The following is an 18,399-nucleotide window of genomic DNA, read 5'->3' as shown; positions in this document are numbered from 1 at the left end:
TATCTCCTAAACTATGCGTCCTAGAGCGAAAAGGAGCTTAATTCATGACCACCCCCAAAAAATCGAAAATTCCATCCAAATCCTGAAAAAAATTTTTATATGAAAAACTTGTTTTGCTCATATCTCCTAAACTATGCGTCCTAGAGCGAAAAGGAGCTTAATTCATGACCACCACCAAAAAATCGAAAATTCCATCCAAATCCTGAAAAAAATTAAATTTTTATATGAAAAACTTGTTTTGCTCATATCTCCTAAACTATGCGTCCTAGAGCGAAAAGGAGCTTAATTCATGACCACCCCCAAAAAATCGAAAATTCCATCCAAATCCTGAAAAAATTGAAATTTTAATATGAAAAACTTGTTTTGCTCATATCTCCTAAACTATGCGTCCTAGAGCGAAAAGGAGCTTAATTCATGACCACCCCCAAAAAATCGAAAATTCCATCCAAATCCTGAAAAAAATTTTTATATGAAAAACTTGTTTTGCTCATATCTCCTAAACTATGCGTCCTACAGCGAAAAGGAGCTTAATTCATGACCACCCCCAAAAAATCGAAAATTCCATCCAAATCCTGAAAAAATTGAAATTTTTATATGAAAAACTTGTTTTGCTCATATCTCCTAAACTATGCGTCCTACAGCGAAAAGGAGGTTAATTCATGACCGCCCACAAAAAATCGAAAATTCCATCCAAATCCTGAAAAAATTGAAATTTTTATATGAAAAACTTGTTTTGCCCATATCTCCTAAACTATGCGTCCTAGAGCGAAAAGGAGCTTAATTCATGACCACCCCCAAAAAATCGAAAATTCCATCCAAATCCTGAAAAAATTGAAATTTTTATATGAAAAACTTGTTTTGCCCATATCTCCTAAACTATGCGTCCTAGAGCGAAAAGGAGCTTAATTCATGACCACCCCCAAAAAATCGAAAATTCCAACCAAATCCTGAAAAAATTTAAATTTTTATATGAAAAACTTGTTTTGCTCATATCTCCTAAACTATGCGTCCTAGAGCGAAAAGGAGCTTAATTCATGACCAACCCCCAAAATATCGAAAATTCCATCCAAATCCTGAAAAAAATTAAATTTTTAAAATTGAAATTTTAATATGAAAAACTTGTTTTGCTCATATCTCCTAAACTATGCGTCCTAGAGCGAAAAGGAGCTTAATTCATGACCACCCCAAAAAAATCGAAAATTCCATCCAAATCCTGAAAAAATTGAAATTTTTATATGAAAAACTTGTTTTGCCCATATCTCCTAAACTATGCGTCCTAGAGCGAAAAGGAGCTTAATTCATGACCACCCCCAAAAAATCGAAAATTCCATCCAAATCCTGAAAAAATTTAAATTTTTATATGAAAAACTTGTTTTGCTCATATCTCCTAAACTATGCGTCCTAGAGCGAAAAGGAGCTTAATTCATGACCACCCCCAAAAAATCGAAAATTCCATCCAAATCCTGAAAAAATTGAAAATTCCAACCAAATCCTGAAAAAATTGAAATTTTTATATGAAAAACTTGTTTTGCTCATATCTCCTAAACTATGCGTCCTAGAGCGAAAAGGAGCTTAATTCATGACCACCACCAAAAAATCGAAAATTCCATCCAAATCCTGAAAAAAATTAAATTTTTATATGAAAAACTTGTTTTGCTCATATCTCCTAAACTATGCGTCCTAGAGCGAAAAGGAGCTTAATTCATGACCACCCCCAAAAAATCGAAAATTCCATCCAAATCCTGAAAAAATTGAAATTTTAATATGAAAAACTTGTTTTGCTCATATCTCCTAAACTATGCGTCCTAGAGCGAAAAGGAGCTTAATTCATGTCCACCCCCAAAAAATCGAAAATTCCATCCAACTCCTGAAAAAATTGAAATTTTAATATGAAAAACTTGTTTTGCTCATATCTCCTAAACTATGCGTCCTAGAGCGAAAAGGAGCTTAATTCATGACCACCCCCAAAAAATCGAAAATTCCATCCAAATCCTGAAAAAATTGAAATTTTAATATGAAAAACTTGTTTTGCTCATATCTCCTAAACTATGCGTCCTAGAGCGAAAAGGAGCTTAATTCATGACCACCACCAAAAAATCGAAAATTCCATCCAAATCCTGAAAAAAATTAAATTTTTATATGAAAAACTTGTTTTGCTCATATCTCCTAAACTATGCGTCCTACAGCGAAAAGGAGGTTAATTCATGACCGCCCCCCAAAAAATCGAAAATTCCATCCAAATCCTGAAAAAATTGAAATTTTTATATGAAAAACTTGTTTTGCTCATATCTCCTAAACTATGCGTCCTAGAGCGAAAAGGAGCTTAATTCATGACCACCCCCAAAAAATCGAAAATTCCATCCAAATCCTGAAAAAATTGAAATTTTAATATGAAAAACTTGTTTTGCTCATATCTCCTAAACTATGCGTCCTAGAGCGAAAAGGAGCTTAATTCATGTCCACCCCCAAAAAATCGAAAATTCCATCCAACTCCTGAAAAAAATTAAATTTTTAAAATTGAAATTTTAATATGAAAAACTTGTTTTGCTCATATCTCCTAAACTATGCGTCCTAGAGCGAAAAGGAGCTTAATTCATGACCACCCCCAAAAAATCGAAAATTCCATCCAAATCCTTAAAAAATTGAAATTTTTATATGAAAAACTTGTTTTGCTCATATCTCCTAAACTATGCGTCCTAGAGCGAAAAGGAGCTTAATTCATGACCACCACCAAAAAATCGAAAATTCCATCCAAATCCTGAAAAAATTGAAATTTTTATATGAAAAACTTGTGTTGCTCATATCTCCTAAACTATGCGTCCTAGAGCGAAAAGGAGCTTAATTCATGACCACCCCAAAATTCGAAAATTCCATCCAAATCCTGAAAAAATTGAAATTTTAATATGAAAAACTTGTTTTGCTCATATCTCCTAAACTATGCGTCCTAGAGCGAAAAGGAGCTTAATTCATGACCACCACCAAAAAATCGAAAATTCCATCCAAATCCTGAAAAAAATTAAATTTTTATATGAAAAACTTGTTTTGCTCATATCTCCTAAACTATGCGTCCTACAGCGAAAAGGAGGTTAATTCATGACCGCCCCCAAAAAATCGAAAATTCCATCCAAATCCTGAAAAAATTGAAATTTTTATATTAAAAACTTGTTTTGCTCATATCTCCTAAACTATGCGTCCTACAGCGAAAAGGACCTTAATTCATGACCACCCCCAAAAAATCGAAAATTCCAACCAAATCCTGAAAAAATTGAAATTTTTATATGAAAAACTTGTTTTGCTCATATCTCCTAAACTATGCGTCCTAGAGCGAAAAGGAGCTTAATTCATGACCACCCCCAAAAAATCGAAAATTCCATCCAAATCCTGAAAAAATTGAAAATTCCAACCAAATCCTGAAAAAATTGAAATTTTTATATGAAAAACTTGTTTTGCTCATATCTCCTAAACTATGCGTCCTAGAGCGAAAAGGAGCTTAATTCATGACCACCACCAAAAAATCGAAAATTCCATCCAAATCCTGAAAAAAATTAAATTTTTATATGAAAAACTTGTTTTGCTCATATCTCCTAAACTATGCGTCCTAGAGCGAAAAAGAGCTTAATTCATGACCACCCCCAAAAAATCGAAAATTCCATCCAAATCCTGAAAAATTGAAATTTTAATATGAAAAACTTGTTTTGCTCATATCTCCTAAACTATGCGTCCTAGAGCGAAAAGGAGCTTAATTCATGACCACCACCAAAAAATCGAAAATTCCATCCAAATCCTGAAAAAAATTAAATTTTTATATGAAAAACTTGTTTTGCTCATATCTCCTAAACTATGCGTCCTACAGCGAAAAGGAGGTTAATTCATGACCGCCCCCAAAAAATCGAAAATTCCATCCAAATCCTGAAAAAATTGAAATTTGAATTGGAATTTGAATATGAAAAACTTGTTTTGCTCATATCTCCTAAACTATGCGTCCTAGAGCGAAAAGGAGCTTAATTCATGACCACCCCAAAAAAATCGAAAATTCCATCCAAATCCTGAAAAAATTTAAATTTTTATATGAAAAACTTGTTTTGCCCATATCTCCTAAACTATGCGTCCTAGAGCGAAAAGGAGCTTAATTCATGACCACCCCCAAAAAATCGAAAATTCCAACCAAATCCTGAAAAAATTGAAATTTTTATATGAAAAACTTGTTTTGCTCATATCTCCTAAACTATGCGTCCTAGAGCGAAAAGGAGCTTAATTCATGACCACCACCAAAAAATCGAAAATTCCATCCAAATCCTGAAAAAAATTAAATTTTCATATGAAAAACTTGTTTTGCTCATATCTCCTAAACTATGCGTCCTAGAGCGAAAAGGAGCTTAATTCATGACCACCCCCAAAAAATCGAAAATTCCATCCAAATCTTGAAAAAATTGAAATTTTAATATGAAAAACTTGTTTTGCTCATATCTCCTAAACTATGCGTCCTAGAGCGAAAAGGAGCTTAATTCATGACCACCCCCAAAAAATCGAAAATTCCATCCAAATCCTGAAAAAAATTTTTATATGAAAAACTTGTTTTGCTCATATCTCCTAAACTATTCGTCCTACAGCGAAAAGGAGCTTAATTCATGACCACCCCCAAAAAATCGGAAATTCCATCCAAATCCTGAAAAAATTGAAATTTTTATATGAAAAACTTGTTTTGCTCATATCTCCTAAACTATGCGTCCTAGAGCGAAAAGGAGCTTAATTCATGACCACCCCCAAAAATCGAAAATTCCATCCAAATCCTGGAAAAAATTAAATTTTTATATGAAAAACTTGTTTTGCTCATATCTCCTAAACTATGCAAATCCTGGAAAAAATTAAATTTTTATATGAAAAACTTGTTTTGCTCATATCTCCTAAACTATGCGTCCTACAGCGAAAAGGAGGTTAATTCATAACTTGTTTTGCCCATATCTCCTAAACTATGCGTCCTAGAGCGAAAAGGAGCTTAATTCATGACCACCCCCAAAAAATCGAAAATTCCATCCAAATCCTGAAAAAATTGAAATTTTTATATGAAAAACTTGTTTTGCCCATATCTCCTAAACTATGCGTCCTAGAGCGAAAAGGAGCTTAATTCATGACCACCCCCAAAAAATCGAAAATTCCATCCAAATCCTGAAAAAATTGAAATTTTTATATGAAAAACTTGTTTTGCTCATATCTCCTAAACTATGCGTCCTACAGCGAAAAGGAGCTTAATTTATGACCACCCCAAAAAAATCGAAAATTCCATCCAAATCCTGAAAAAATTGAAATTTTTATATGAAAAACTTGTTTTGCCCATATCTCCTAAACTATGCGTCCTAGAGCGAAAAGGAGCTTAATTCATGACCACCCCCAAAAAATCGAAAATTCCATCCAAATCCTGAAAAAATTGAAATTTTTATATGAAAAACTTGTTTTGCTCATATCTCCTAAACTATGCGTCCTACAGCGAAAAGGAGGTTAATTCATAACTTGTTTTGCCCATATCTCCTAAACTATGCGTCCTAGAGCGAAAAGGAGCTTAATTCATGACCACCCCCAAAAAATCGAAAATTCCATCCAAATCCTGAAAAAATTGAAATTTTTATATGAAAAACTTGTTTTGCCCATATCTCCTAAACTATGCGTCCTAGAGCGAAAAGGAGCTTAATTCATGACCACCCCCAAAAAATCGAAAATTCCATCCAAATCCTGAAAAAATTGAAATTTTTATATGAAAAACTTGTTTTGCTCATATCTCCTAAACTATGCGTCCTAGAGCGAAAAGGAGCTTAATTCATGACCACCCCCAAAAAATCGAAAATTCCAACCAAATCCTGAAAAAATTGAAATTTTTATATGAAAAACTTGTTTTGCTCATATCTCCTAAACTATGCGTCCTAGAGCGAAAAGGAGCTTAATTCATGACCAACCCCCAAAATATCGAAAATTCCATCCAAATCCTGAAAAAAAATAAATTTTTAAAATTGAAATTTTAATATGAAAAACTTGTTTTGCTCATATCTCCTAAACTATGCCTCCTAGAGCGAAAAGGAGCTTAATTCATGACCACCCCCAAAAAATCGAAAATTCCATCCAAATCCTTAAAAAATTGAAATTTTTATATGAAAAACTTGTTTTGCTCATATCTCCTAAACTATGCGTCCTAGAGCGAAAAGGAGCTTAATTCATGACCACCACCAAAAAATCGAAAATTCCATCCAAATCCTGAAAAAATTGAAATTTTTATATGAAAAACTTGTGTTGCTCATATCTCCTAAACTATGCGTCCTAGAGCGAAAAGGAGCTTAATTCATGACCACCCCCAAAAAATCGAAAATTCCATCCAAATCCTGAAAAAAATTTTTATATGAAAAACTTGTTTTGCTCATATCTCCTAAACTATGCGTCCTAGAGCGAAAAGGAGCTTAATTCATGTCCACCCCCAAAAAATAGAAAATTCCAACCAAATCCTGAAAAAATTTAAATTTTTATATGAAAAACTTGTTTTGCTCATATCTCCTAAACTATGCGTCCTAGAGCGAAAAGGAGCTTAATTCATGACCACCACCAAAAAATCGAAAATTCCATCCAAATCCTGAAAAAAATTAAATTTTTATATGAAAAACTTGTTTTGCTCATATCTCCTAAACTATGCGTCCTAGAGCGAAAAGGAGCTTAATTCATGACCACCCCCAAAAAATCGAAAATTCCATCCAAATCCTGAAAAAATTGAAATTTTAATATGAAAAACTTGTTTTGCTCATATCTCCTAAACTATGCGTCCTAGAGCGAAAAGGAGCTTAATTCATGACCACCCCCAAAAAATCGAAAATTCCATCCAAATCCTGAAAAAAATTTTTATATGAAAAACTTGTTTTGCTCATATCTCCTAAACTATGCGTCCTACAGCGAAAAGGAGCTTAATTCATGACCACCCCCAAAAAATCGGAAATTCCATCCAAATCCTGAAAAAATTGAAATTTTAATATGAAAAACTTGTTTTGCTCATATCTCCTAAACTATGCGTCCTAGAGCGAAAAGGAGCTTAATTCATGACCACCACCAAAAAATCGAAAATTCCATCCAAATCCTGAAAAAAATTAAATTTTTATATGAAAAACTTGTTTTGCTCATATCTCCTAAACTATGCGTCCTACAGCGAAAAGGAGGTTAATTCATGACCGCCCCCAAAAAATCGAAAATTCCATCCAAATCCTGAAAAAATTGAAATTTTTATATTAAAAACTTGTTTTGCTCATATCTCCTAAACTATGCGTCCTACAGCGAAAAGGACCTTAATTCATGACCACCCCCAAAAAATCGAAAATTCCAACCAAATCCTGAAAAAATTGAAATTTTTATATGAAAAACTTGTTTTGCTCATATCTCCTAAACTATGCGTCCTAGAGCGAAAAGGAGCTTAATTCATGACCACCCCCAAAAAATCGAAAATTCCATCCAAATCCTGAAAAAATTGAAAATTCCAACCAAATCCTGAAAAAATTGAAATTTTTATATGAAAAACTTGTTTTGCTCATATCTCCTAAACTATGCGTCCTAGAGCGAAAAGGAGCTTAATTCATGACCACCACCAAAAAATCGAAAATTCCATCCAAATCCTGAAAAAAATTAAATTTTTATATGAAAAACTTGTTTTGCTCATATCTCCTAAACTATGCGTCCTAGAGCGAAAAAGAGCTTAATTCATGACCACCCCCAAAAAATCGAAAATTCCATCCAAATCCTGAAAAATTGAAATTTTAATATGAAAAACTTGTTTTGCTCATATCTCCTAAACTATGCGTCCTAGAGCGAAAAGGAGCTTAATTCATGACCACCACCAAAAAATCGAAAATTCCATCCAAATCCTGAAAAAAATTAAATTTTTATATGAAAAACTTGTTTTGCTCATATCTCCTAAACTATGCGTCCTACAGCGAAAAGGAGGTTAATTCATGACCGCCCCCAAAAAATCGAAAATTCCATCCAAATCCTGAAAAAATTGAAATTTGAATTGGAATTTGAATATGAAAAACTTGTTTTGCTCATATCTCCTAAACTATGCGTCCTAGAGCGAAAAGGAGCTTAATTCATGACCACCCCAAAAAAATCGAAAATTCCATCCAAATCCTGAAAAAATTTAAATTTTTATATGAAAAACTTGTTTTGCCCATATCTCCTAAACTATGCGTCCTAGAGCGAAAAGGAGCTTAATTCATGACCACCCCCAAAAAATCGAAAATTCCAACCAAATCCTGAAAAAATTGAAATTTTTATATGAAAAACTTGTTTTGCTCATATCTCCTAAACTATGCGTCCTAGAGCGAAAAGGAGCTTAATTCATGACCACCACCAAAAAATCGAAAATTCCATCCAAATCCTGAAAAAAATTAAATTTTCATATGAAAAACTTGTTTTGCTCATATCTCCTAAACTATGCGTCCTAGAGCGAAAAGGAGCTTAATTCATGACCACCCCCAAAAAATCGAAAATTCCATCCAAATCTTGAAAAAATTGAAATTTTAATATGAAAAACTTGTTTTGCTCATATCTCCTAAACTATGCGTCCTAGAGCGAAAAGGAGCTTAATTCATGACCACCCCCAAAAAATCGAAAATTCCATCCAAATCCTGAAAAAAATTTTTATATGAAAAACTTGTTTTGCTCATATCTCCTAAACTATTCGTCCTACAGCGAAAAGGAGCTTAATTCATGACCACCCCCAAAAATCGAAAATTCCATCCAAATCCTGGAAAAAATTAAATTTTTATATGAAAAACTTGTTTTGCTCATATCTCCTAAACTATGCAAATCCTGGAAAAAATTAAATTTTTATATGAAAAACTTGTTTTGCTCATATCTCCTAAACTATGCGTCCTACAGCGAAAAGGAGGTTAATTCATAACTTGTTTTGCCCATATCTCCTAAACTATGCGTCCTAGAGCGAAAAGGAGCTTAATTCATGACCACCCCCAAAAAATCGAAAATTCCATCCAAATCCTGAAAAAATTGAAATTTTTATATGAAAAACTTGTTTTGCCCATATCTCCTAAACTATGCGTCCTAGAGCGAAAAGGAGCTTAATTCATGACCACCCCCAAAAAATCGAAAATTCCATCCAAATCCTGAAAAAATTGAAATTTTTATATGAAAAACTTGTTTTGCTCATATCTCCTAAACTATGCGTCCTACAGCGAAAAGGAGCTTAATTTATGACCACCCCAAAAAAATCGAAAATTCCATCCAAATCCTGAAAAAATTGAAATTTTTATATGAAAAACTTGTTTTGCCCATATCTCCTAAACTATGCGTCCTAGAGCGAAAAGGAGCTTAATTCATGACCACCCCCAAAAAATCGAAAATTCCATCCAAATCCTGAAAAAATTGAAATTTTTATATGAAAAACTTGTTTTGCTCATATCTCCTAAACTATGCGTCCTACAGCGAAAAGGAGGTTAATTCATAACTTGTTTTGCCCATATCTCCTAAACTATGCGTCCTAGAGCGAAAAGGAGCTTAATTCATGACCACCCCCAAAAAATCGAAAATTCCATCCAAATCCTGAAAAAATTGAAATTTTTATATGAAAAACTTGTTTTGCCCATATCTCCTAAACTATGCGTCCTAGAGCGAAAAGGAGCTTAATTCATGACCACCCCCAAAAAATCGAAAATTCCATCCAAATCCTGAAAAAATTGAAATTTTTATATGAAAAACTTGTTTTGCTCATATCTCCTAAACTATGCGTCCTAGAGCGAAAAGGAGCTTAATTCATGACCACCCCCAAAAAATCGAAAATTCCAACCAAATCCTGAAAAAATTGAAATTTTTATATGAAAAACTTGTTTTGCTCATATCTCCTAAACTATGCGTCCTAGAGCGAAAAGGAGCTTAATTCATGACCAACCCCCAAAATATCGAAAATTCCATCCAAATCCTGAAAAAAAATAAATTTTTAAAATTGAAATTTTAATATGAAAAACTTGTTTTGCTCATATCTCCTAAACTATGCCTCCTAGAGCGAAAAGGAGCTTAATTCATGACCACCCCCAAAAAATCGAAAATTCCATCCAAATCCTTAAAAAATTGAAATTTTTATATGAAAAACTTGTTTTGCTCATATCTCCTAAACTATGCGTCCTAGAGCGAAAAGGAGCTTAATTCATGACCACCACCAAAAAATCGAAAATTCCATCCAAATCCTGAAAAAATTGAAATTTTTATATGAAAAACTTGTGTTGCTCATATCTCCTAAACTATGCGTCCTAGAGCGAAAAGGAGCTTAATTCATGACCACCCCCAAAAAATCGAAAATTCCATCCAAATCCTGAAAAAAATTTTTATATGAAAAACTTGTTTTGCTCATATCTCCTAAACTATGCGTCCTAGAGCGAAAAGGAGCTTAATTCATGTCCACCCCCAAAAAATAGAAAATTCCAACCAAATCCTGAAAAAATTTAAATTTTTATATGAAAAACTTGTTTTGCTCATATCTCCTAAACTATGCGTCCTAGAGCGAAAAGGAGCTTAATTCATGACCACCACCAAAAAATCGAAAATTCCATCCAAATCCTGAAAAAAATTAAATTTTTATATGAAAAACTTGTTTTGCTCATATCTCCTAAACTATGCGTCCTAGAGCGAAAAGGAGCTTAATTCATGACCACCCCCAAAAAATCGAAAATTCCATCCAAATCCTGAAAAAATTGAAATTTTAATATGAAAAACTTGTTTTGCTCATATCTCCTAAACTATGCGTCCTAGAGCGAAAAGGAGCTTAATTCATGACCACCCCCAAAAAATCGAAAATTCCATCCAAATCCTGAAAAAAATTTTTATATGAAAAACTTGTTTTGCTCATATCTCCTAAACTATGCGTCCTACAGCGAAAAGGAGCTTAATTCATGACCACCCCCAAAAAATCGGAAATTCCATCCAAATCCTGAAAAAATTGAAATTTTTATATGAAAAACTTGTTTTGCTCATATCTCCTAAACTATGCGTCCTAGAGCGAAAAAGAGCTTAATTCATGACCACCCCCAAAAATCGAAAATTCCATCCAAATCCTGGAAAAAAATTAAATTTTTATATGAAAAGCTTGTTTTGCTCATATCTCCTAAACTATGCGTCCTACAGCGAAAAGGAGGTTAATTCATGACCGCCCCCAAAAAATCGAAAATTCCATCCAAATCCTGAAAAAATTGAAATTTTTATATGAAAAACTTGTTTTGCCCATATCTCCTAAACTAATGCGTCCTAGAGCGAAAAGGAGCTTAATTCATGACCAACCCCCAAAATATCGAAAATTCCATCCAAATCCTGAAAAAAATTAAATTTTTAAAATTGAAATTTTAATATGAAAAACTTGTTTTGCTCATATCTCCTAAACTATGCGTCCTAGAGCGAAAATGAGCTTAATTCATGACCACCCCAAAAAAATCGAAAATTCCATCCAAATCCTGAAAAAATTGAAATTTTTATATGAAAAACTTGTTTTGCCCATATCTCCTAAACTATGCGTCCTAGAGCGAAAAGGAGCTTAATTCATGACCACCCCCAAAAAATCGAAAATTCCATCCAAATCCTGAAAAAATTGAAATTTTTATATGAAAAACTTGTTTTGCTCATATCTCCTAAACTATGCGTCCTAGAGCGAAAATGAGCTTAATTCATGTCCACCCCCAAAAAATCGAAAATTCCATCCAACTCCTGAAAAAATTGAAATTTTAATATGAAAAACTTGTTTTGCTCATATCTCCTAAACTATGCGTCCTAGAGCGAAAAGGAGCTTAATTCATGACCACCCCCAAAAAATCGAAAATTCCATCCAAATCCTGAAAAAATTGAAATTTTTATATGAAAAACTTGTTTTGCTCATATCTCCTAAACTATGCGTCCTACAGCGAAAAGGAGGTTAATTCATGACCACCCCCAAAAAATCGAAAATTCCATCCAAATCCTGAAAAAAATTTTTATATGAAAAACTTGTTTTGCTCATATCTCCTAAACTATGCGTCCTAGAGCGAAAAGGAGCTTAATTCATGTCCACCCCCAAAAAATAGAAAATTCCAACCAAATCCTGAAAAAATTTAAATTTTTATATGAAAAACTTGTTTTGCTCATATCTCCTAAACTATGCGTCCTAGAGCGAAAAGGAGCTTAATTCATGACCACCACCAAAAAATCGAAAATTCCATCCAAATCCTGAAAAAAATTAAATTTTTATATGAAAAACTTGTTTTGCTCATATCTCCTAAACTATGCGTCCTAGAGCGAAAAGGAGCTTAATTCATGACCACCCCCAAAAAATCGAAAATTCCATCCAAATCCTGAAAAAATTGAAATTTTAATATGAAAAACTTGTTTTGCTCATATCTCCTAAACTATGCGTCCTAGAGCGAAAAGGAGCTTAATTCATGACCACCCCCAAAAAATCGAAAATTCCATCCAAATCCTGAAAAAAATTTTTATATGAAAAACTTGTTTTGCTCATATCTCCTAAACTATGCGTCCTACAGCGAAAAGGAGCTTAATTCATGACCACCCCCAAAAAATCGGAAATTCCATCCAAATCCTGAAAAAATTGAAATTTTTATATGAAAAACTTGTTTTGCTCATATCTCCTAAACTATGCGTCCTAGAGCGAAAAAGAGCTTAATTCATGACCACCCCCAAAAATCGAAAATTCCATCCAAATCCTGGAAAAAAATTAAATTTTCATATGAAAAACTTGTTTTGCTCATATCTCCTAAACTATGCGTCCTAGAGCGAAAAGGAGCTTAATTCATGACCACCCCCAAAAAATCGAAAATTCCATCCAAATCCTGAAAAAAATTTTTATATGAAAAACTTGTTTTGCTCATATCTCCTAAACTATGCGTCCTACAGCGAAAAGGAGCTTAATTCATGACCACCCCCAAAAAATCGGAAATTCCATCCAAATCCTGAAAAAATTGAAATTTTTATATGAAAAACTTGTTTTGCTCATATCTCCTAAACTATGCGTCCTAGAGCGAAAAAGAGCTTAATTCATGACCACCCCCAAAAATCGAAAATTCCATCCAAATCCTGGAAAAAAATTAAATTTTTATATGAAAAACTTGTTTTGCTCATATCTCCTAAACTATGCGTCCTACAGCGAAAAGGAGGTTAATTCATGACCGCCCCCAAAAAATCGAAAATTCCATCCAAATCCTGAAAAAATTGAAATTTTTATATGAAAAACTTGTTTTGCCCATATCTCCTAAACTATGCGTCCTAGAGCGAAAAGGAGCTTAATTCATGACCAACCCCCAAAATATCGAAAATTCCATCCAAATCCTGAAAAAATTGAAATTTTTATATGAAAAACTTGTTTTGCTCATATCTCCTAAACTATGCGTCCTAGAGCGAAAATGAGCTTAATTCATGTCCACCCCCAAAAAATCGAAAATTCCATCCAACTCCTGAAAAAATTGAAATTTTAATATGAAAAACTTGTTTTGCTCATATCTCCTAAACTATGCGTCCTAGAGCGAAAAGGAGCTTAATTCATGACCACCCCCAAAAAATCGAAAATTCCATCCAAATCCTGAAAAAATTGAAAATTCCAACCAAATCCTGAAAAAATTGAAATTTTTATATGAAAAACTTGTTTTGCTCATATCTCCTAAACTATGCGTCCTAGAGCGAAAAGGAGCTTAATTCATGACCACCACCAAAAAATCGAAAATTCCATCCAAATCCTGAAAAAAATTAAATTTTTATATGAAAAACTTGTTTTGCTCATATCTCCTAAACTATGCGTCCTAGAGCGAAAAGGAGCTTAATTCATGACCACCCCCAAAAAATCGAATATTCCATCCAAATCCTGAAAAATTTGAAATTTTTATATGAAAAACTTGTTTTGCCCATATCTCCTAAACTATGCGTCCTAGAGCGAAAAGGAGCTTAATTCATGACCACCCCAAAAAAATCGAAAATTCCATCCAAATCCTGAAAAATTTGAAATTTTTATATGAAAAACTTGTTTTGCCCATATCTCCTAAACTATGCGTCCTAGAGCGAAAAGGAGCTTAATTCATGACCAACCCCCAAAATATCGAAAATTCCATTCAAATCCTAAAAAAAATTAAATTTTTAAAATTGAAATTTTAATATGAAAAACTTGTTTTGCTCATATCTCCTAAACTATCCGTCCTATCCATCCAAATCCTGAAAAAATTGAAATTTTTATATGAAAAACTTGTTTTGCTCATATCTCCTAAACTATGCGTCCTACAGCGAAAAGGACCTTAATTCATGACCACCCCCAAAAAATCGAAAATTCCAACCAATTCCTGAAAAAATTGAAATTTTTATATGAAAAACTTGTTTTGCTCATATCTCCTAAACTATGCGTCCTAGAGCGAAAAGGAGCTTAATTCATGACCACCCCCAAAAAATCGAAAATTCCATCCAAATCCTGAAAAAATTGAAAATTCCAACCAAATCCTGAAAAAATTGAAATTTTAATATGAAAAACTTGTTTTGCTCATATCTCCTAAACTATCCGTCCTAGAGCGAAAAGGAGCTTAATTCATGACCACCCCCAAAAAATCGAAAATTCCATCCAAATCCTTAAAAAATTGAAATTTTTATATGAAAAACTTGTTTTGCTCATATCTCCTAAACTATGCGTCCTACAGCGAAAAGGAGGTTAATTCATGACCGCCCCCCAAAAAATCGAAAATTCCAACCAAATCCTGAAAAAATTGAAATTTTAATATGAAAAACTTGTTTTGCTCATATCTCCTAAACTATGCGTCCTAGAGCGAAAAGGAGCTTAATTCATGACCACCCCCAAAAAATCGAAAATTCCATCCAAATCCTGAAAAAAATTTTTATATGAAAAACTTGTTTTGCTCATATCTCCTAAACTATGCGTCCTAGAGCGAAAAGGAGCTTAATTCATGACCACCCCCAAAAATCGAAAATTCCATCCAAATCCTGGAAAAAATTAAATTTTTATATGAAAAACTTGTTTTGCTCATATCTCCTAAACTATGCAAATCCTGGAAAAAATTAAATTTTTATATGAAAAACTTGTTTTGCTCATATCTCCTAAACTATGCGTCCTACAGCGAAAAGGAGGTTAATTCATAACTTGTTTTGCCCATATCTCCTAAACTATGCGTCCTAGAGCGAAAAGGAGCTTAATTCATGACCACCCCCAAAAAATCGAAAATTCCATCCAAATCCTGAAAAAATTGAAATTTTTATATGAAAAACTTGTTTTGCCCATATCTCCTAAACTATGCGTCCTAGAGCGAAAAGGAGCTTAATTCATGACCACCCCCAAAAAATCGAAAATTCCAACCAAATCCTGAAAAAATTGAAATTTTTATATGAAAAACTTGTTTTGCTCATATCTCCTAAACTATGCGTCCTAGAGCGAAAAGGAGCTTAATTCATGACCAACCCCCAAAATATCGAAAATTCCATCCAAATCCTGAAAAAAATTAAGTTTTTAAAATTGAAATTTTAATATGAAAAACTTGTTTTGCTCATATCTCCTAAACTATGCGTCCTAGAGCGAAAAGGAGCTTAATTCATGACCACCCCCAAAAAATCGAAAATTCCATCCATATGAAAAACTTGTTTGTTCCATATGAAAAACTTGTTTTGCCCATATCTCCTAAACTATGCGTCCTAGAGCGAAAAGGAGCTTAATTCATGACCACCCCCAAAAAATCGAAAATTCCATCCAAATCCTGAAAAAATTGAAATTTTTATATGAAAAACTTGTTTTGCCCATATCTCCTAAACTATGCGTCCTAGAGCGAAAAGGAGCTTAATTCATGACCACCCCCAAAAAATCGAAAATTCCAACCAAATCCTGAAAAAATTGAAATTTTTATATGAAAAACTTGTTTTGCTCATATCTCCTAAACTATGCGTCCTAGAGCGAAAAGAAGCTTAATTCATGACCAACCCCCAAAATATCGAAAATTCCATCCAAATCCTAAAAAAAATTAAATTTTTAAAATTGAAATTTTAATATGAAAAACTTGTTTTGCTCATATCTCCTAAACTATGCGTCCTAGAGCGAAAAGGAGCTTAATTCATGACCACCCCCAAAAAATCGAATATTCCATCCAAATCCTGAAAAATTTGAAATTTTTATATGAAAAACTTGTTTTGCCCATATCTCCTAAACTATGCGTCCTAGAGCGAAAAGGAGCTTAATTCATGACCACCCCAAAAAAATCGAAAATTCCATCCAAATCCTGAAAAATTTGAAATTTTTATATGAAAAACTTGTTTTGCCCATATCTCCTAAACTATGCGTCCTAGAGCGAAAAGGAGCTTAATTCATGACCAACCCCCAAAATATCGAAAATTCCATCCAAATCCTAAAAAAAATTAAATTTTTAAAATTGAAATTTTAATATGAAAAACTTGTTTTGCTCATATCTCCTAAACTATCCGTCCTATCCATCCAAATCCTGAAAAAATTGAAATTTTTATATGAAAAACTTGTTTTGCTCATATCTCCTAAACTATGCGTCCTACAGCGAAAAGGACCTTAATTCATGACCACCCCCAAAAAATCGAAAATTCCAACCAATTCCTGAAAAAATTGAAATTTTTATATGAAAAACTTGTTTTGCTCATACCTCCTAAACTATGCGTCCTAGAGCGAAAAGGAGCTTAATTCATGACCACCCCCAAAAAATCGAAAATTCCATCCAAATCCTGAAAAAATTGAAAATTCCAACCAAATCCTGAAAAAATTGAAATTTTAATATGAAAAACTTGTTTTGCTCATATCTCCTAAACTATCCGTCCTAGAGCGAAAAGGAGCTTAATTCATGACCACCCCCAAAAAATCGAAAATTCCATCCAAATCCTTAAAAAATTGAAATTTTTATATGAAAAACTTGTTTTGCTCATATCTCCTAAACTATGCGTCCTAGAGCGAAAAGGAGGTTAATTCATGACCACCCCCAAAAAATCGAATATTCCATCCAAATCCTGAAAAATTTGAAATTTTTATATGAAAAACTTGTTTTGCCCATATCTCCTAAACTATGCGTCCTAGAGCGAAAAGGAGCTTAATTCATGACCACCCCAAAAAAATCGAAAATTCCATCCAAATCCTGAAAAATTTGAAATTTTTATATGAAAAACTTGTTTTGCCCATATCTCCTAAACTATGCGTCCTAGAGCGAAAAGGAGCTTAATTCATGACCACCACCAAAAAATCGAAAATTCCATCCAAATCCTGAAAAAAATTAAATTTTTATTGAAAAACTTGTTTTGCTCATATCTCCTAAACTATCCGTCCTAGAGCGAAAAGGAGCTTAATTCATGACCACCCCCAAAAAATCGAAAATTCCATCCAAATCCTTAAAAAATTGAAATTTTTATATGAAAAACTTGTTTTGCTCATATCTCCTAAACTATGCGTCCTAGAGCGAAAAGGAGCTTAATTCATGACCACCCCCAAAAAATCGAATATTCCATCCAAATCCTGAAAAATTTGAAATTTTTATATGAAAAACTTGTTTTGCCCATATCTCCTAAACTATGCGTCCTAGAGCGAAAAGGAGCTTAATTCATGACCACCCCAAAAAAATCGAAAATTCCATCCAAATCCTGAAAAATTTGAAATTTTTATATGAAAAACTTGTTTTGCCCATATCTCCTAAACTATGCGTCCTAGAGCGAAAAGGAGCTTAATTCATGACCACCCCCAAAAAATCGAAAATTCCATCCAAATCCTGAAAAAATTGAAAATTCCAACCAAATCCTGAAAAAATTGAAATTTTTATATGAAAAACTTGTTTTGCTCATATCTCCTAAACTATGCGTCCTAGAGCGAAAAGGAGCTTAATTCATGACCACCACCAAAAAATCGAAAATTCCATCCAAATCCTGAAAAAAATTAAATTTTTATATGAAAAACTTGTTTTGCTCATATCTCCTAAACTATGCGTCCTAGAGCGAAAAGGAGCTTAATTCATGACCACCCCCAAAAAATCGAATATTCCATCCAAATCCTGAAAAATTTGAAATTTTTATATGAAAAACTTGTTTTGCCCATATCTCCTAAACTATGCGTCCTAGAGCGAAAAGGAGCTTAATTCATGACCACCCCAAAAAAATCGAAAATTCCATCCAAATCCTGAAAAATTTGAAATTTTTATATGAAAAACTTGTTTTGCCCATATCTCCTAAACTATGCGTCCTAGAGCGAAAAGGAGCTTAATTCATGACCAACCCCCAAAATATCGAAAATTCCATTCAAATCCTAAAAAAAATTAAATTTTTAAAATTGAAATTTTAATATGAAAAACTTGTTTTGCTCATATCTCCTAAACTATCCGTCCTATCCATCCAAATCCTGAAAAAATTGAA

This window comes from Haematobia irritans, chromosome 1, assembly GCF_050003625.1.
Source record: "Haematobia irritans isolate KBUSLIRL chromosome 1, ASM5000362v1, whole genome shotgun sequence".
NCBI lineage: Eukaryota > Metazoa > Arthropoda > Insecta > Diptera > Muscidae > Haematobia > Haematobia irritans.
This window is presented reverse-complemented; position numbering follows the sequence as displayed.